This window comes from Rhodamnia argentea, chromosome 6 (assembly GCF_020921035.1).
Source record: "Rhodamnia argentea isolate NSW1041297 chromosome 6, ASM2092103v1, whole genome shotgun sequence".
NCBI lineage: Eukaryota > Viridiplantae > Streptophyta > Magnoliopsida > Myrtales > Myrtaceae > Rhodamnia > Rhodamnia argentea.
This window is the reverse complement of record NC_063155.1, coordinates 4,514,551-4,535,414: the sequence shown is the minus strand read 5'-3', so window position 1 is coordinate 4,535,414 and position 20,864 is coordinate 4,514,551. Positions and strand designations below refer to the sequence as shown.

The 20,864-nt window shown below is 38.8% G+C and overlaps 1 protein-coding gene and 2 long non-coding RNA genes across 22 annotated transcripts in view; 1 reads left to right on the top strand and 2 right to left on the bottom strand.

Moving 5' to 3' along the window:
- Positions 1 to 20,864, bottom strand: part of LOC115733080 (putative disease resistance RPP13-like protein 1) — a 491,263-nt gene that overhangs the window by 405,151 nt on the left and 65,248 nt on the right. The window contains exons 1-2 of one of the 20 annotated variants that reach the window (XM_048280908.1): positions 20,239 to 20,302; positions 10,826 to 11,012 (exon numbers count right to left, since the gene is read on the bottom strand). The exons of 15 other annotated variants lie outside the window; for them this stretch is intronic. The gene's annotated coding sequence lies outside the window, so the exon portion shown is untranslated. Of the gene's footprint in view, positions 1 to 1,949; positions 2,033 to 5,127; positions 5,378 to 10,825; positions 11,013 to 11,719; positions 11,742 to 20,238; positions 20,303 to 20,864 lie in introns of those variants that run through there. 4 more of the 20 variants (XM_048280907.1, XR_007198787.1, XM_048280906.1 and 1 more) reach the window with 4 other exon arrangements.
- Positions 1,506 to 5,742, top strand: LOC115744890. Its single transcript, XR_007198798.1, has 3 exons — positions 1,506 to 1,515; positions 4,339 to 4,340; positions 5,543 to 5,742. It is a non-coding gene; the product is annotated as an uncharacterized LOC115744890 (long non-coding RNA).
- LOC125315592 lies at positions 15,997 to 16,771 on the bottom strand. The gene is made up of 2 exons (XR_007198799.1): positions 16,184 to 16,771; positions 15,997 to 16,152 (listed from the first exon to the last, which is right to left on the bottom strand). It is a non-coding gene; the product is annotated as an uncharacterized LOC125315592 (long non-coding RNA).

Genomic DNA, 20,864 nt, shown 5'->3' with positions numbered 1-20,864 from the left:
ACCAGAAGATTAGCATATGCATGAGAAGAAAATAAGAAAATTAGAAGATCTGGAATGGGACGATTAATTAGTCCTGAATAAAAACTATCTTTCATGCACAATAAACAACTAAAAAAGTGATCAGGCAAACAAAATTATATGCATACCCACCCGACAGCATGAAAAATGAACAGTTAAGAGAACCGGGAGACTTCACTTTCCTACTCTCAGTAATTAGTGACCATTTTGATTGTGAGATTTGGTGGGACCACTGTCAATTGTTCTAAAAGCTTAAGTTTTTTTATTGGACTTTCTAACTGGTATTAGAGCCAGTGTTGTCCGCGTATGTGAGCCCACCCCCAATAGTCAAATTTCATGTGCCGCTCTTAGATCTAGCTTGCACGTGAGAGGGGAGTTTTGAAGTTGTCCTATGTTGCGTAATAACAGATCATATATGCTCTTTATATTCATATGTATATAAAATTATATGAATATATCCATATGAATATTTTTTTTTTGTTTCCCTCAATCTAATAGCTTAAGCTTTTGGATTGAACTTTCTAACATAAACTAATAGGTAAGACTTTCTAACATTGATGATTTGTTTTCACTGAGGTGAACCCTAATCACCGGCGATCTACAGCGATCAATCTATTATGTGCAGAGTTCATTGAGGACTTAGCCGTAATATTCTCATTCGCATATTCAAAACCTCTGTTTTCAATCCATTCTTCCATCTTTACAATAGTTATTATGGAAGAAAGCAAGCTTCACATTCTGAATATTGACCTGAACATGCGGAAGGATATGATTTAATGGCTTCAGGTATTTATGCAGACCTTTCTACTTAAGAGTCGAAAGTGAACATTTTTTGCTGACCATGAAAATATTTCCCATCTAATTCTCCTACACAGTGCCATACAACGAAAATGGCAAAAATGTTTCTGTACATTTGAATTCTCGTAAAACTAGACCTTAGCTGCCTCTGAAGCTATTGGCAAATGATACTGCATACTCGCTGTAGACAACGTAAGACTCGTCCTTCCACGAGCCCTAGTCAAGTTTAAAAATGATAAACAAGCGCTGATGTAAGTGTAAGTATGTCCTGTATATTAGCAGCCATCCTCCCTTTGTCCTTTTTTCGCTGTCTCTCTGTAGCTAAGGTAATGTGACCACAGTGAACCACTCTTTGCTGATGACAAGAACTAACCTCATCTGATTCAACGAGGACTGAAGTATTTCCTTATAAATCCTGGAAATTCCCACAGAAAGGCTCCATCTTGCCTTGAGAAACCACCCAGAGCTCATCCAGGCTTACAGCTATTAGATGCTCATCGTGACTGACCTGCAAATCAAGGTGAAAAGAGGGCTATTAGCTGTCAAGACGATCCTTTGTTGTTCAAATTGAAGTATTCGGGCAAGAAAATCAATCTCACCATCAGAATTCCCCCTTGGAAAAAGATCAAACCCTGAATGAGTGCCTCAACCGCATCCAAATCCGTCAGCTGGGGATAGTAAAACGCAGAGTCATACTCTGTCTATCCTTAAACAAGAAACTAGCAATCTACAAAGATAACACTATAGTAGTCACGGGTTAGTAAAGCAGAGCTTAAAGTCCACATTTATAAACAAAGAAATTTTCACATTAATTATGTGCAAAGCCCAGTACTGCCTGTCGACGCAGATATTTGAACTACTTGGGTACTATAGATTACTCTAATACATAAACACTGATTAAACTAACATAAATGTTCTATTCCCAATATTTTGCCAGTTGCAACAATTAGATTGGTTTCTGTTCATTATAAGCTAGATGTAAGATGGCAGAGGCTCCCTGTAGCTGTTATCACTTATTGGTTCTCCTGTATTTTCAATGTAAAGACCAGATTCCGATAAGTTCAATCAGTGCAAGAACAATATCAAGCTAAATGAAAAGTAATAATGGAGAAAAATGAGTAAAACTTGCCAGATGATTGGATGGCTCGTCAAGCAAAAGTATGTGAGGTTTCTCGAAAGTTATCTTAGCAAATGCAAGCTCTGCTTTTCTGACCACCTATTTATATGGCCAAAGCACCATGTTATGTGTGCAATAACATCCAAAAAGCCTCGGAGAAAGTACACAGTAACCACAATTCATAAGAAAATTGCCTCACAATGTCATAAGAATTGCTTCAACAAAAAAATTTACATATGCAACAGTAGCAGAGAGGAAGGAGATGTACCAGACAAGATACACAGTGGTCGAAGTGCAAGATCTCCAATTACACTAAAGGAAGCCAAGTGAGCTCAAAGCTTCTGCTCCGGAATGCCCTACAGGAAGAATGACACATAAGAAGGTATCTTCAGATAAAATGATGTCATGTATTAGTAAATGCGAACAACTGATACTTCAAAGAAGTGAGACAGATTTGCCCCAGAGGTCAATGCTGACAATGCAAACGCAGAGGCAGGCAGCATATCGTTAGCATCTCAACCAAACAAGCACAAAAATAGTGGCTAAAAATTTCTAGCAAGCTGTAAGCAATAGTTCCAAACCCACCAGAGATCAAGACCCAACCAGAAGGCGATTTATGGAATATCGATGCTGCCAAAAATAGGAGTTGTATCGAAAGCTTGAAGCCATGAGCTGCCCCGGAATTTTATCCCAGATCAACTGCTTAGTACTACAAAGGATCATCATCAACAAAAAGTGCATCCCCTTTCTTCACAATCACATCACAGCTTCCACATAACGGATCATGTCTTTATAGATTTTGGAAAAGATTATTCTAAATTAGATCATATTCACTAGAGGAAAATTTAGAACATATCAGTGCACCAAATTAAATTAAACGCTTCTTTTTTATTTTGTTGAATTGCTAAATATCGATACATACAATTGACTACCTTAGTCCAACCTCAGCAGCATTCGCACGTGATCCTCCCAAGATATTTTGCCAACACAGATCAAATTGGCATCTGCAAAACAACCACAGTGAATGAACTAGGGCACAAGAAAAAGATGTCGGGAACAGAACATACAACAAACGCCGAAAATGCAGAGGAATACAATTGCGGAACGCTTTGATTCTCGGTGATTGTCATGCAAAGCATAGTGAATTTTCATTCACAATTTATTTGGTGGGTCGCTCAAGTGCAAAAAATAAGCAAACTTTTGGGGCATCAAGCAGAGTAGAAGATAAGTGATCAATAGAGAGAGGCAGGGATGTGAACATTTTGTCCTACAGATGTCCATCTTTCACCGTCAACGGCTGGTTTTTGGAAATTCATGTGAAAAATCTCGATGAGGAAAATCAGTTTGTATTAAGCATCGAATTGAGGAAGCAGAATCGAAATTGATGCCTTCAAAACCAAAAACTTACCCCAACCACAGAAAACTCATTGTACATAGAATAATCAATTCACCGGATCCGATCCCTATCAATGCTGATGCTCGGGATGTCTTGGATGAGGGGCCAATAGTCGCCAGTGAGTTTTGAGCATCAATCTTTCAGAAAATCGCATCCCTATATGGGCAATCGTTGGAGGGAGGCCATCCTCTGGCAAGTTCCTCAACTTCGGGCAATTTATAAACCACAACCATTCGAGAAAGGAGAGATGGTTGCAAAGACCGCTTGATAGTGTTTCCACGTTCCTCATATTTATCAAGGAAAGAAGGGTCAGAGAGGAAGGAAAGAGAAGACTCCAGGCATCCTCATCCTCCTCCGAAGGAAACCACACCTTCTCTCCCTCCCATCCCAAATCAATTGCCAGTCTCTTGAGGGATGTGAGGAGGGGCCAGCCCCATTCTCTCACTGTCTGTTTCAGATTCCCGCACCCTACAATCGCAAGGGACAGCAGATTGGGAGGCAAACCTCCTTGGGGCTAGCATTTGATATTTCAGCAATTCATAATAGATAGCCACTGAAGGGATGTAAGATGATGCCACTGATTTGGTAGAGACTTTACCTTGGGACTATTAACAAGTATAAGCATTAGAATTCCTCCTTGGAACAAGACCGGACCCTGAATGAGCGCCTCAACCGCATCCAAATCCTGCCTTGGGGATGGGGATAGATAGTCAAAAACGCAGTCATACTCTATATATCCTTAGACAAGAAACTAACAATTTACAAAGATAACACTTCAGTAGTCGCTGGTCATTAAAGCAGAACTGAAAGCCCACATTATAAACAAAGAAATTTGCACATTAATTATGTGCATAGCCCAATACTGTCTATAGGCACAGATATCAGAGCTACTTGATATTATAGACACTGTAATACAAAAACACTGATCAGGCATAGCATAACTGTTCCATTCCCATTATTTTTTCAAAGTTGGAACAATTCGATTTGTTTCTGTTCCGTTATAAGTTAGGCGTATGATGACAGAGGCTCCCTGCAGCTGTGACAACTGATTGGTTCTACTGTATTTTCAAAGTAAAGACCAGATCCCTACAAGTTCAATCATTGCAAGAACAATAACAATCTAACTGAAAAAGTGGTCAAAGTCATGAAATGCAGAAAAACGAGCAACACTCACCAGATGATTGGATGGCTCGTCAAGCAAAACCATGTGAGGCTTCTTCAAAGTTATCTCAGCAAATGCAACTCTGTTTTCTGACCACCTATTTATATGGTGAAAGCACTATGTTATATGTTTCCTTCACAATCATATCACAACATCCACATAACTAATCGCTTTTTTTTTTTATTTAAGATGTTGGAAGAGATTATTGTTATTATTTAGATCATATTCAGTGCACCACTGAATCAAACCAAAAGCTTCTTCTTCTTTTTTTCCTTCGTTTTGAGTACATGGAGACAGAATTAGACCTACCTCCACTGCGGTTCGTAAGTGATCCTTCCAAGAGATTTTGCCAATACAGCATCGCAAAAGGTACCTGCAAAACAAACACAGCACGGATGAGCTAGGGCACAAGAAAAAGATGTTGGGAAGAGGAGAACGTACAACGAACGCTGAAAATGCAGAGGAATGTGACGAGCAAAACATTTTGGGCATCAAGCAGAGTCGAAGATATGTCATCAATATAGCAAGAGGAAATTGATGTGAAAAATCTCAAAATTGAGGGAAATCAGCTTGTATTACGCATGGAATTGGGGAAGCAGAACCGAAATCAATTCATTAAAAACCAAAAGAACTTACCCGAACCCTAGACGACTGACTGTACAAGGAAGAATCAATTCATTGGATCCGAACGTCATCAATGCGGATATCAGGGATGTGTTGGATGAGGGGCCAATTGTGGCCAGTGAGTTTTGAGCATCCTTCTTTCAGATTCTTCGAGCATCCTTCTATGCACAGAGATTGGAGGGAGGGAGGGAGGCCATCCTCGGGCAAGTACCTCAACTTGGGGCAATTGTAAATCCCTAACACTTGGAGAGAGGAGAGAAGACCGCTGGATAGTCTTTCCACGTTCCTCATATTGTAGATTGCAAGATAGGTCAGAGAGGAAGGGAAGAGAAGACTCCACGCATCCTCCTCCTTCGAAGAAGGAAAGCACACATTGTCTCCCTCCCCTCCACCCATGCTCCTTCCAAAGTCAATTACCAGATAGGAGAGGGAGGTGAGGAGGGGTAAGCCCCATTCTCTCACTGCCTGCTTCACATTCTCGCACCCTAAAATTGAAAGGTTCCGCAAATTGGGAGGGAAACCTCCTTTGGGGAAGCATTTGATATTTGGGCAATTGATAATGCGTAGCCTGTGGAGGGAGGTAAGATGATGCCACTGATTTGGTAGACACTTTATCTTCGGACAATTCATAAGAGTGAAAGACGAGAGGGTGATGGGAAGGGGAGGGAAGTCCTCCTCTATCTCCAATGCTGGACAATTGTAGATCCCCAAAGTAGTGAGATTCTTACAGCTGGCAATGTTACAGCTGGCAATAGACTTTATTTTTGGGCAATTGAAAAGTTTAAGAGTCGAGAGGGTGATGGGAAGGGGAGGGAAGTCCTCCTCTATCTCCAATGCTGGACAGTCCCATATACTCAATTCAGTGAGATTCTTACAGCTGGCAATATTACAGCTGGCAATAGACTTTATTTTCGCACAATTAACAAGTTCAAGAGTCGAGAGGGTGAGGGGAAGGGGAGGAAAATCCTCCTCTATCTCCAGTGTTGGACAATTATAAATTTTAAGATCAGTGAGACGGGAGAGCGTGGGAAGGCGCGGTGGTAGGCTTCTCGGATTCTCGCAACGGGAAATAACCAAATATTTCGGCGATTCTGCTGCGGTGACCTCTTCCAGCGACTCTACTACCTCGCACTCCCTAATGTCAAGTGTCTCCAAAGCGGCAAGTTGAGGCATCGGGTTATTGCAATTGGGGTCATCCCAACGAATGTTTAGTCCCATGAATTTTGGACACTTCTTAATTCTCAAACGTCCGATTGCGTGCATCTTACCCGGAAGCTTTCCTAAACTCGGGCAATTATTCAATTCCATCCTTTCAAGGTTGCGGGGTAGCTCCATCTCTCCTCTTGCCAAAAAAGATGTGAATCGAGGACAACTTTCGATGGCTAATTTCCGGAGACAAGTGAGATTTAGCATTTCATTTTCATCTTCCCACAAAGATGTTAGCTCGTCACAGCTTGTTATGCTTAGCTCCTTTAGCTTGACCAAGCAGCTCACAAACCCATCGTCAAAACATACAAGCTCGGCAAGATTTTCAATTTTGAGAATGGTCAGAGAAGTTAGGTTGACCAAGCTCTTTAGGATCTCATTGCTACAATCCGCAATGTATAACTCTCGGAGAGATGGAAGACGAATCGCACCGGTCGAGTTATTCAAATGCGGGCATGAATGAATTTCAAGCTTTTTGAGACGATCAAGCCGACAAGGCAATGTCCCGACCAACGAAGGACACCTTCGAACAATAAGATGCTGAAGACGGGAGAATGGGTCTTTTTCTTCCGGGCTCCCAGCATAATGAGACCATTCCTTCCATGCCAACATCTCTTCGAACGTCAAAGTTGTTAAGGATGGGAAAGGCGTTTTACCTCCGTAAAATTCAGAGCCTATCTTCCTTATTGCATGTAGACCTTCGAGAGATAATTCCTTGAGTGAGGGTAGTCGTCCAAGGGAGGGCAGCGATGTAACATTAGGACAGCCCCGCAAGCGCAAAGAAACTAACTTAGAGTAGGATGACCCATCTAACCATGATGGGATTATTGCACCACCATAGTGCGAAATAGTGAGACTTTTGATATTAATGTGAGGTCGCAGATAGTGAAGAACCTGTGATTCGCGCCTCTCATTCCGGAGATTTCCAAAATCTTCATCCCAACGCAAGAATAAGTTGCTAAGGCCTTGCTTTCCAAACAAATTAGCATCAGCAGCATCTCCGACTTCTTCCACCTTCCGTAAGTCCGATATGAATAATTCTCCTTGAAGATGCGGCAAATTCCGTAACGCCCTCAGCCGTGACCCTTTCTCTAGCCCTACCACAAACTTGGACAAGATAATAAGATTCTTCAAATTACTCATACCCAATGGCATCTCTTTTAGACTACTTGTATCTCGAATATCGAGAAACCTAGAACCGGCCAATTTTGTGATGCCCGGAGGCAATGCAGAAAGCTTGTCACAACCTCTTAAGATCAAAGCTTGTAATTTGCACAAGTCACCAATTGACTCGGGTAGCCTTTCGATATTGGTGTACGAGAAATTTAGGTATCGTAGATGCTTTAAATCACCAACGCAATTCGGTACCTCTACGATGGAACAATGACATAACGAGAACACCCTCAAGTACTTCAATTTCATTAGCAAGTCATGCGGGACCTTCTTGGAGATCTTAATTTCTCGGTTAGGTGCATTAGTCAGTAGCATTAAACTTCTTAGTACCTTCATTTGGTGATGTGCTCTCATGAACTTTGATGTAACATACCCCGACGAGATGAATGATGCATAACGAGCTTTCTCAAGAGATGCATCATCTTCATTACCTACCAACCGAGACTCCCACGAGCTAAAGCATGTCCCACCTGCAATTGAATTTGCCAAATCATTCAAAAGATCATGCATTGAAAACTTAGATGCGTCGACCCTTGATTGTTGAAGAAATGATCTTGATACTAACTCATCGAAGTGATCCCGTCCCAGTCTCAAGATATCCTCCTCTGCTTTTTGTCCATCTAAAAAGCCCTCTGCTATCCATAAAAGTACTAATTCATCCCTCTCAATTTCGTAATCCTTGGGATATATTGCGCAATAAGCAAAACATCTCTTCAAATAAGAAGGAAGATGGACATAGCTCAATTTTAGAATTGGGAGAACCTCATCAGTTTTTTCCTTCTCCCATATTCTATTATTTAATATAGCTTCCCATTTATCCGGATTCCTTTCGTTACATAGAACGCCGCCCAACATCTTTGCTGCCAAAGGCAAGCCTTTACATTTTTCAGCTATTTTCTTGCCTATTGTTTCAAGATTTGGGTGCCTCCCAAAATTTGCTGCTCCAAGAGCATGAAAGGCTAATAAGCTTGTACAATTATCGAGGGACAATTCCTTCAACTGGTACGGTGGAGCTCTTGTTATGGAAACAACAGCAAGGTTGCGAGTCGTGATGATGATCTTACTTCCCTTAGCCCCCGCTTCAAATGGTTTTAAGAGGGTAGTCCATTGGTCGTATTTCTCATTCCGGACATCGTCTAAGACCACAAGAAACTTCTTCTCGGATAGACTATCCTTCAGCTTAATTTGAAGTCCATTAAGATCTTCAGCCTCGTAGGAGAACCCGGTGATTGACCGTAAAATAGTCTTTGTAATGTCAAGAACATCGAAAACATCCGACACACAAACCCACGCTCCGATCTCGAAACAGGCACATACTCCGGCATCATTGTACAACCGTTGAGCCAAGGCCGTCTTTCCGACACCGCCCATTCCAACTATGGGGACTATGCGCAATGCGGTATTGCCATTTTCGGATTCACCAGTCAATAGTTCCATTGTCTTCGCTTCTTCCATCTCCCCGCCAAAAAACCGACTCTCCGGCAGAGAAGTGCTAGGGAGCCTTTTTTCGGTGTTGATAGATCTGTTCACAGCATTCTCTGTCAAGTTTAGCTGAGCCTTCCTGGTGACAATATCTTCCAACCTGCCATTGATCTCTTGGACCCCGGTTTCGGGCATGAGCGAGCGTGGATTCGGATTCCATCCGAAGGATTTATCTAGGCCAAAGCAAGAGAACTTCCAATTCACCCGCCCTCTGCTTGTGCTGGATTTTGCTGCCGACTTAACCTCAGCGGCTTGGATGGCGAACTCATCGAGCAAGTCTTCCATGTCATAGGCCAAGTCCCTAATATCATCCAGCCATAGCTTCACTGGACCTTTACCGCTCAGTTGTTTGTCCTCTGCATCATCCAGCACTGCATTGATGGTGTCCAGCATCTTCTTCCACTTATTGAGCTGGTCGATGCTGATTCCAGAGAAGGGCGGTGCTCCTTCCGTTTGCGCATAGCTCAATCCCAGAGAAGCCAACTTCTCGAACAGGACCTGCAAGGCGGAACCCAAGATGGAACCCACGACGGTCTCTACAATGGCCATGGGTGAATCAAGTCGCTGTAGAGAACAAGAAGTGTTAGAATGAAGCAAACTGATAATGAGCTATTCGATGGAGAAAACTGTGAAGTGCCAGATGACCAAGACTTGTAAGACCAAGACTTTCAAGCATGCACATCAGAGGTATTGTCTGGAAAGTGAAGCAAAAGTGAAGAATTGCTAGTGGGAAAGAAACTTTAATAGATTCCAGGAAGACAAAGACTTTGCAGGACGCAAATTGGCTTTGTTGCTTCACGTTTCACATCGCTACTTTTCCATGCCTACGTGAATGTCTTGTTTCCCATTACTAGTAGAATTTCCAAGCGTTACATGGGTTCTATTTTTTTTGCGCGTGTTTGAATGAGATATTATTTGACAATTAGCACTGATTATTGTTCTCTTGCTTAAAATTAACAATACCATACATTTTGTCCAACTTCTGTCAATTTTCATTTATCTTTTCAAATTTGAAGTCTTATAAATATCCGACCCAAAAAAAAAAGTCTTATAAATAAAAAAGAGCAAAAAGAAAAACTGAAAGAGCATAACAGCAAAAACACTGATAAAGAAAAAATATGCAGGAATGAGGCGATAATTATCTTCATGACTTGCGGGGAGTTCCAAAAGATAAAAAGAATTCTAATGAAGATGCAATCTACAATTACTAACCTGCAAGATTTGATTTTCCCAGATTTTCCAATTTATAACACGTTGCTTATGAAAGGAAACGTGCAAATATAACAATTAATGCTAATGCCCTCCAAATGTTTGTGCATAATAAGTCTAATTTTTCTAATAAAATTGTCATGCTACGAATAAAAATGACATTCCGTCGTAATGAACTGTAAAATCCTAAAATGCCCAAATATGCAAATATGAACACACTTAAGTTTGTGAATATATGACTTCCCCTAATTGTTTAATATGCAATTTCCTAAATGTAGAACACCTAATTAATCTATATGTGATTTTATTAATCATGCCCTCGAATGAACAAATCTAGAATGTAAGGCGTGTCTATAACATGCCATGGATGACTCTTAGTAAATGTGCTACTTGTAAACTATGTGCAGTGTAAACATGAAATTAAATGCGAAGACGTGATGGAGAGTGACCTTGCGATATGCAATTTCATGAACATCAATGGCAAAAATATTCAACAAATCGCCACGAATTATGCAATCAAGCCATGCAACTTTAATCTGGACAGCAAGTATTTGACATCAACTTCCCCCAATTTTGTTATTAGACCTGCTGCATCAGTTTTTGAGGGAAAAAAGAGAGCAAGCAGATAGATGTCTTTTACCTATTTCGAGTAGACTTCTTGGAGCTAACCTGACGAATGGGATCAGATCAACAACAGCAGTCTGGCAAGCACGAGCGCTAGGTTTGGACAAGCAGTAGGAGAACACTGTTGAGTAAGGGACAAGCACCGGGTTTGGTGGTTCACAGTGTATGCATGCGAATTCAGCTCCGGCAATGGGTGGCCACGGCTTGCAACGACAAAAGACTTTATGTTTTCAAATTTAAGTTTAATAAACTAAAGAAAAAGCAAAATAAATAAATAAATAAATAAATAATGAAAAATAGTATAAAACTCATAAAAAAGATGCAATAATGGGGCGATAATACTCTTCGTGACTTGCGGAGAGTTCCACTTCACATTTTTGTTTTGTTCTTTTTTTTTCCAAATTAATATGCAATCTAAAATTATTAACATTTAATATATGATTTTCCTAGATATGAGAGGAAACATGCAAATATGACAATTAATAATACTGCACTCCAAATGGCCTAGATGTGCATGACAATGCTTATCCAGGAAAACTTCAAATTTTCTATTGTAACTGTCCTGATACTGATATGAATGCAATTATATGTAATGAAAAATCATAAAATAGAGGTTCAAGTTTTGGCTCAAACAAGTATGTGTACAGATGTATCACCTCGTTAAAACAACTAGCTAAACTATGGCAGAACACACCTCAAAACAATATTTGTGTACAGCGCTTACTTTGGCTCAAACAATTAAAACAACTAGGCCAAATTAGGATCAACAAATCAGCATGAATTATGCAACCAAGCCGCAACTTTAATCTGGACAGCAAGTTTTTGACATCCACTTTTCAAAAATTTTGTTATTAAGCTTGCTGCATCAGTTTGAGGGAAAAGAGAGAGCAAGTAGATTGATGTCTCTTACCTATTTCGGGTAGACTTCCTGGAGCAGACAGAGGGAACGGGAACAGATCAACAACAAATGTCTGGGAAGCACGAGTGCTAGGTTCGGACAACAGGAGGAGAACACTGTTGAGCAGGGAAAGACCAGCAGGCTCGGCAGTCCACGGCGTATGCGGATGAGCAGGAGGAGAATACTGTTGAGCAAGGGAACGATGGTGAAGCCAAGTAATAAAGAGCTAATGGAGAGAGAGAAAATCAAGGAAGACCAAGACTTTCACCTACCAAAAACATTAAACAAAGACGAAGACTTTGAAGGATGCTCATCAGTGGCTAGAGAAATCAAAATAAAATACTTTTCGTTCACAAGTGCTTGTGTCATAAATCATAATGTCTAGAGATTATCCCAAAAATCTTATGCAAGGACCAAGACTTTTTGTTATACATCTACATCTCATGAAAGACAGCTAATGTTGTCTGTTCAATAAGGGAAACAGAAGCACGTGCTTTGGCCTAAACATCTACAAGTCATGCGCACCAATCACTCTCTTAAGCAGCTTGGCTTACTTAACTCTGGAAACAGTAAACAAGTTAAAAATTTGCCAACGAAAAATAACTCTCCACACATCGTACTAATGAACAGGAAAATCGTGTTCAATCCCTTATGGGAAGGAAACATTAATGAAATCCAGGGAGACCAAGACTTTGCAGGACGCAAATTGGGTTTTGTTGCTTAGCTTTTCTCATCACTCCTCTTACATCCCTATGTGAATGTCTTTTGTTCCATTACCAGTAGAATTTCCAATTGTTACATGGGTCTATCTTTTTATTTATTTTTAAATGAAATGTCATTTGACAATTAGTATTGATTGTTGTTCTCTTTCTAAAAATTAACCGGGCTCTAATTTTCGTCAAACCTTTTTCATATTAGTCATACTGTAGTTTTCCATTCCTTAGTCTCTCTTGTAGTAGTATATTATAATAACGTCTAGATTTTCACTTATCTTTCCAAACTGAAGTTTAATAAAAAGCAAACTTAATACAAGAATGGGGAGGGAGAGAGAGCGTGCCATCACTCCCATCGCCATTGCCATTGCCAGTCTGCCACACCGTTGCATTAGCACCACCGCCTGGGCAACTCAATCCAATGCCCTCGCCCCCGCCGTCCTAGCTGGCACTACTAAGCGGACCATCCATCACAGCCAATTACCTAATGACCAACCTCAATTGATCTAGAAGGGATTTCATGATGTGAAGAATTAATTCTAAAATTCACAATTTCTAACGTGCATCATGAAAAGTTGGGTTCCACGTGGAGCCCACATCAATTCACGGTGAACGTAAATTAGGCTCACATACTCCGGATTAATTTTTTTTTTCTTACATCTACAAGTCATCAAAGACAGCTACCTTGTCCGTTCTATAAAGAAAAGCTAACTTCGATCATTCGTACCTATATTTGAGTATATTATATTCTCAAATATATGCGAATTCTTAGAACGGTAAGTGTCACTTACACTACAAAAAAACAAGGATTTAGCCACGAAAAATTAGCGACGAAAAAAATTTGTCGCTAATTTGTGACGAAAATAGTGACGAAAACAAAATTCGTCGCTATTTGAGACGAAAAAAGCGACGACAAAATTTGTCGCTAATTAGCGACGAAAATAGCAACGAAAATATATTCGTTGCTAATTGGTGACGAAAATAGCGACGAAAATATATTCGTTGCTAATTGGCGACGAAAATAGCGACGAAAACATATTTGTTGCTAAATTGTCGACGAAAATAGTGACGAAAAAAATTTCGTCGCTAATTTGCAACGAAATTAGGAATGAACAACTTTGTCGTAGCTAATTTAGCGACGAAAAAGTTGTTCGTCACTAATTTAGTGACGAAAAAATGATTCGTCGGTAAACCAACTTCTATAATTTAGCGACGAAAAAATAGTTCATCGCTAAATTAGCAACGGAAATATATTTGGTCGCAAAATTCATCACAAAATTTGTGATGAAAGGGATTTTCGTCGCTAAATTACAATTGTTTTTTTTGTTGCTAAAGTCCACCAACATCTTTTCTTCATTAATTTATACAATTAACGATGAAATTTGCAATTCTCATCGGATTAACCACGTCCTACTATAAATAATTCAAGCAAATACTAGAGTAAGTGTTTTTGATGTGGTTATTTTTTTCAATTTCAAAGTAATTGTCTTGTCACATAAAGAATTTAATTTTAGAATTTTATGGTCTTAATTAAAAGTATTAAACATTAGATATGATATTTTTAATATTTTATAAATCTTTAATTCGTATGCGGGCACAATGCAAAAAGATAGGGCTTTGATGTATAATAAGAACTTACCCGAACGTTGATGATTGGCCGATGAGTTTCATATTGGGTTGAAACAGTTTACGGACTTTGCTCACAATTACAAATCATTCTCAATTACATTGCTACTATTGATCCTAATTACAAATCATTCCGTATTTCCAATTATCTTGGTCGATTTCTATGTTGTTGTATAATAAGAAAGTGCTTGTGCTCATTTCTATTTCTTTGTTGATGGTCAGTGGCGATACATTTTAAGAAACTTCAGATTGTGACATCTATTTTTGATGCATTCGGGAGGTCGATGCTGCTATTTCCGTTCTTGGTGAGATGGAGCATGGATAATCTATTAGCGAATGAGATCTTTTTCTGAGGCAAGGATGAGGTCTTTTACCGACGAAGATTGTTTCGTTGCTAATTTAGCAAATTCTTTTGAATTCTATAGGATATATTCCGTTACTAATTTTAAGAAGCTTTAGATTGTTTCCATTTTTCATTGCTCATTTAGCGACGAAATTTCCAATATGATAGAATTCCAAATTCGAATTATTTTGAATTCTATTTTTTTCAAAAATAAGAATAGAAAGAAAATATTTACTAAATTAAGAAATTGAAAATATATTAAAATAGAATATGAATAAAAATAAAAAAAGAAAATATTCAAATTAGCGACGAATTTATTTTTTTGTGGCTAAATTAGCGACGAAACAAATTATTCGTTGCTAAATTAGCGACGAAAGAAATATCTGTCGCTAATTGAATATGAATCAAAAATAAAAAAAATATTCAAATTTGCGACGAATTTATTTTTTTGTGGCTAAATTAGCGACGAAACTCTATTTCGTCGCTAATTTAGCCGCAAAAATAAATTCGTTGCTAATTTGAATATTTTTTATTTTTTATTTATATTCAATTAGCGACGTAAACAAATTATTCGTTGCTAAATTAGCGACGAAAGAAATATCTCGTCGCTAATTGAATATGAATCAAAAATAAAAAAAATATTCAAATTTGCGACGAATTTATTTTTTGTGGCTAAATTAGCGACGAAATAGAGAATTTCGTCGCTAATTTAGCCACAAAAAAATAAATTCGTCGCTAATTTGAATATTTTTTATTTTTTATTTATATTCAATTAGCGACGAAACAAATTATTCGTTGCTAAATTAGCAACGAAAGAAATATCTGTCGCTAATTGAATATGAATAAAAAATAAAAAAATATTCAAATTTGTGACGAATTTATTTTTTTGTGGCTAAATTAGCGACGAAACTCTATTTCGTCGTTAATTTAGCCACAAAAAATAAATTCGTCGCAAATTTGAATATTTTTTTTTATTTTTGATTCATATTCAATTAGCGACAAAACAAATTATTCATTGCTAAATTAGTGACGAAAGAAATATTCGTCGCTAATTGAATATGAAAGTAAAATAAAAAAGAAAATATTCAATTTAGCGACGAAAAAGTGGTTCGTCGCTAATTTAGCGATAAAAAATAAATTCGTCGCTAATTTGAATATTTTATTTTTTATTTTTATTCATATTCCATTAGCGACGAAAAACTGGTTCGTCGCTATTAGCAATGAACCAGTTTTTCGTCGCTAAATTGAATATTTTCCTTTTTATTTTATTTTTCATATTATATTAGCGACGAAAAAGCGAATTCGTGGCTAATGTGAATATTTTTTTTATTTTTTATTCATATTCAATTAGCGACAAACAATTTGTTTTGTCGCTAAATAGCGACGAATATTTATTTCGTCGCTAATTTAGCAACGAATAATTGGTTTCGTCGCTATTTAGCGACGAATAATTTGTTTCGTCGCTGATGTAGCGACGGAAGATCGATTTGTCGCTAAACGATCTTGGCGGACAAAACATAAAAATAAGAGCAGTTTCGGGAAAGAGCCACTTTTGAGCGGGCAAAACCTAAAAGTAAGAGCTGTTCTCAGGAAAAGAATCGCTTATTGAGCAACATCCCTCCCTTCCCCTCTTCAGAAACCCTAAGAATCATCTTCGTCTTCGTCGTCTTCTCTCGCAGAGGTCTCATTTGTCTACCGTCTTCCGTTTTGCTAATCAATCTCGAGCTCAGATCGTCGTGTATTCACTTGCTCGGATCTTGTGACTCGCCAGCGTTCTCTCGGCTCTCAGTTCACTCTCCTGTTCGCAGCTTTCGCGGGTCTCTCTCGGCTCTTAGTTCACTCTCCCGACCACCTGGTGAGTCTCGCACGATCGTATTTTTTCCCTTGTCTCCTCGCTCGAGCCCGATTATGGCGGCCCTCGTGCAGATCGGCGACGGACAGTCGTCGATCTGCGCTAGGGCCGCCCTAGTTGGGCTTGGGTGAGCATCACCCTCTTGTTCGTTTCGTGTAATGCATTTCCCCTTTTTTGGATCTGCTGGTAGTGTCATCGTTGCCTCTTTGTTTCTTTGTTTCCTTTTGCACTTTTGCTAAGCTGTAGAGCGCCTTTGATTGAGACTTTTCTGCTGCTCGAAGTGTAACTTTCGAAATGTATTTGGCCGTGCTTTGGAAGATCTTGTGATGGCTTGACCTGCTCAGTTTGGTGGGATCGTTTCGACTTTTGAGGTCCTATAAGGCTTCTGATTCATGATTGTGTTACCACAATGCGATGTTTGAAGTGTACATGATTAGCCATTATCCATATTAGGTGGCACTGGCATACAGAAGTCTCTTTTGGATCTATAGGCCTTTGATAGATAAGAAACGTTGTGTATCTAGAATTATTACAGTCCCAGCTTTGCCTGAATATGAGTACTGAGTTGTCGAACATATCTTTGATTTGATGTAGCGAAAATTCACAGATGAAGACGAAGTCAGTTGCAGTGAAGATGGTGAAGTAGAAATGTATAGTTCCCCAGTACATTTCTGTAGATTGATCAACCCTCTATATGTTGGACATGGTTCGTACACGTGTTTGAAACTTGAATTCTGGAAAGGAACTTTTTTCCTTTTCCTTTTAATATCTGATGGAACATTTCCTCTTGTTTTTTACGGCAGTTCAAACGTTAGCTTCTATTGCATTGTGCAAGATAATAAACTCTGTTCTCGGAGGCCAGCCATTGTTGATTCTTGGAGTGGTGGAGCCAACTGTAATTATGTATACTTCTTATTTAACTTTGCTAAAGATAGACTGGAATTGGGATCAAAGCTCTTTCTAGCGTGGACTGGATGGTACAATATTCCTCTTTTTCCTGCAAAAAAAAAAAAAACAATTTAAGTTCTGAAACTCTGTTAGGCATCAGTTATTCTTATAATTATGCATTACTTATAAAATTGCAGGGTTTGTGTGTGGACTGCAATCTCTATTTCTACTAGCTGTCCTTGGAGCTTGCTTAATCATAAATAGGTTTACTTGTCCTGCTGGTGAATTATTTGGCCTCCTTATCGCAATGCTTTTCATGTAGCAAACTATCAAGTTTTCTCTTCCAAAAATATGTGTTTGATGTCCCCAAGGTTCATTTTCAAGAGAGACAAGGTATCACAAAAATCTGATATAGGTCTATGCTTTGCTTGCTGGAGATTCGATTACTTGTTGATATGCTTGCATTCAGAAATAAAGTGGTCTGTCTTCTGCTTTCCCTCTGTTGACAGATAGAGATATCTCTTGTCTCTAGTTCTCTACAATTGTATCTCATGATTTGTGGTATTTTTTGGGTTATTTTTGTTGGTCGTCTCTTTTGAAGTGAAAACCACCTATATATTTTTGCTACTTTAATTGCGTGGCTCAATGTTGAGTTTGATACTTGATGTGTACGTGGTGCAGAGGAAAATGCTATGTGTGATCAGCCTGGACATGAGTTGCTATCAAATGACAATTAATCAGTGTTCTATACCTTTTTTTTTGGCATTTGACATAGGAGTTGCCCTTTAGCTGTGGTTAATAATCTCAAATAAAGGATACTTATTCCAGCTTCCATAACAATCTTTCTAAATCTTACTCACTTGAACATCTTCCATGACTGTGCTGTTCAAGTGAGCCAGCTCTCCTTCCATTCTCTTATATGTCCTTCCTTTTTGTTTTTCTTTCCAAGAATTGGAGTGAAAGATGCTTCCATTTGCTTCCATTTGGGGTTTTATATCTGTTGATTGATTTTGTGAGTGTTGTTGGTTGATTTGCATTGGTGGGATCTGATTCTCGTGCCATCAAAATTACTTTTTTTAGCAGCAAGTGCGAGTTTTTGCTTGTTGTTTTTGGAATTTTCACTGCAACTCAATCATTTGAAGTTCAAATTACAGCGGAGCTGCATCGGGAGGACCGGAACATACAGAAAAATAGAAGGCGAGATTGCGATTCGATAAGGGTCGTCTGGAATTGTGGAGGGTTTGCGTGTAAATCGCCGGCTTTTGTGAAGTTGAGTGTGTTGCTTGTCATGGGGATGCTAATGTTAGCCATCTCTCGGCAATCACTATCGTCGACAGCGGCTTTGGAGAACTTTTTGGCCAGAGACGGGACAGTGTTGGAGCTGGATGATTCAAATCTCAACTCGGCTATCACGATGCGAGAGCTTGGGAGAAAAAGTCGTCATGTGTTGTAATGTAGAATCCTGGTACTTGTCTAACGTTCTAGGCAGTGATATTTTTCACTTGACATTTTTCATTTATTTATTTGCTTAGCTGTTATTGTTCATTTTGTTTGTGTAGTATTTAGTGATATAATTCTCTGATCTTTTGCTAAATCTATGGGGAAAAAAAGAGACAATGGTAGATGAATGTATTTTGTTTTCATATTATTATAATATTTAGATTATTACTTGCTTAATTAATGTTAAATATAAATTCTAGAAATTAATTTTGCTTTTAATTAGATTTAAAATAAAAAATAAAAGAAATTATTTTATCATGCGATCACAAAAGTTTGTTGCAAAACTCATCCCATGCTCGGTCGTCGCAAAATCTATTGCTAGAGAAGATTAAAAAATTAATAAATTTTGTTGTTAAATTTAATTTTACTAATGCTGAATTGGCGCTATTTTCGTTGTAACATACTTTAGCAACGAAAGTTTTCGTGGCAAATCGTCCTGTTCGTCGCAAATCAACGACCAAAATTGTTCGTCGCAGAAAAAGGAAGTTTTAGCCACGGAATTTGCTACGAAAATTGTGACAAAATTAGTGGCTAATCCATTTTGCGACGAAAATTGCAGCGGAAAAAAATTTGTGGCTAACTCAGCGTCGCAAAATTAGTGACGAAAAATCGAATTTTCGTCGCTAATTTGCCACGAATGTTTGCGACGAAAGCATTCGTCGCAAATCAACGATGAAAGGTGTTTGTCGCAAATATTCGTCGCAAATTAGCGACGAAAATTTGATTTTTCGTTGCTAATTTGCCAAGAAAAATTTTGGCAAAATTCGTGGCTAATAGATTTTGCAACGAAAATTGCAACGAAAAAAATTTGTGGCTAATTCGGCGTCGCAAAATTTAGCGACAAAAAATAGAATTTTCGTCGCTAATTTGCAACGAAATTTGCGACGAAAAATGTTCGTCACAAATTAGCGACGAAAAGAGTTCGTCGCAAATCCCGTCGTAAATTAGCGACAAACCACTTTCGTCACAAATCAGCAACGAACATTTTTCGTCGCAAATTTCGTCGCAAACGCCGAATTAGCTACGAATTTTTTTTCGTTGCAATTTTCGTCGTAAAATCGATTAGCCACGAATTTTGCCAAAATGTTCGTGGCAAATTTCGTGGCTAAAACCTTGTTTTTTTGTAGTGTTAAAAGTCTACATTGATCACAAATTCACCAAAAAGCATAAAACTGGGTGAACGGGATTAGATCAATGACGACAATCTAGCAAGCACGAGCACTATATTCGGACGAGCAGGAAGAGAACACTGTTGAGCAGGGGAACAAAAATGAGTTATGGTGAGCTATGAGTGATAAATGACCAGCATTTGCTTTAGACAGCGAAGTTCTGGCTGTATCAGCTTGAGGGAAAAAGAGAGCAAGTAGATAGATGTCTCTTACCTTTCCTGAGTTAACTTCCTGGAGCAGACTGATGAACGGGATTAGATCGACGACGACAATCTAGCAAGCACGAGTGCTATGTTCGGACGAGTAGGAAGAGAATACTGTTGAACAGGAGAACGAGAATGAGTTATGGTAAAGCTACAAGTGATAAATGCCCGTAGCATCGAAGTTCTGGCTGCATTAGCTTCAAGGAAAAAGAAAGCAAATAGATAGATCTCTCTTACCTTTTCCGAGTAGACTTCTTGGAGCAGATCGGCGAAGGGGATTAGATCAACGATAGCAATCCAGCAAGCACGAGGATTAGGAAAGACCAAGACTTCATCGGAACTCATCAACCTTATTGCTTAGAAAGTGAAGCAAAATGGAAAAAAAAAAGTGATAATGGGAAAGAAACTTTAATAAGTTCCACGAAGTCCAAGCCTTTGCAAGCCTCAAATTGGCTTCTTGACGTTTCACATCCCCGAACGTCTCTTTTCCCATTACTAGTAGAATTTCGACACGTTACGCGTCTGGCTAAAAGTTAACAATACTAGAGGACAAGAAGACTACAAAGTCCAGGAACTTTCATGGACGCACACCAGAGATTAGGAAAACAAATAATAAAATCCTTTTTGTCCACAAGTGCTTGTTTCATAATATTTAGAGAATATCCCCGTAGATTTTTACTGGATATCATGTGCTCTTTTGTCCGGAAAGTGAAGGAAAGGTGGAGAATTTCCACGCGTTTTATGAGAAGCAAAAGTGGAACAAACTTCAATAGCGTCCAGGAAGACCAAGACTTTGCCAAATAAGTGACAATGGGAGAGAAACTTTAATCAATGTAAGGAAGACCAAGACTTGGCAGCAAAAA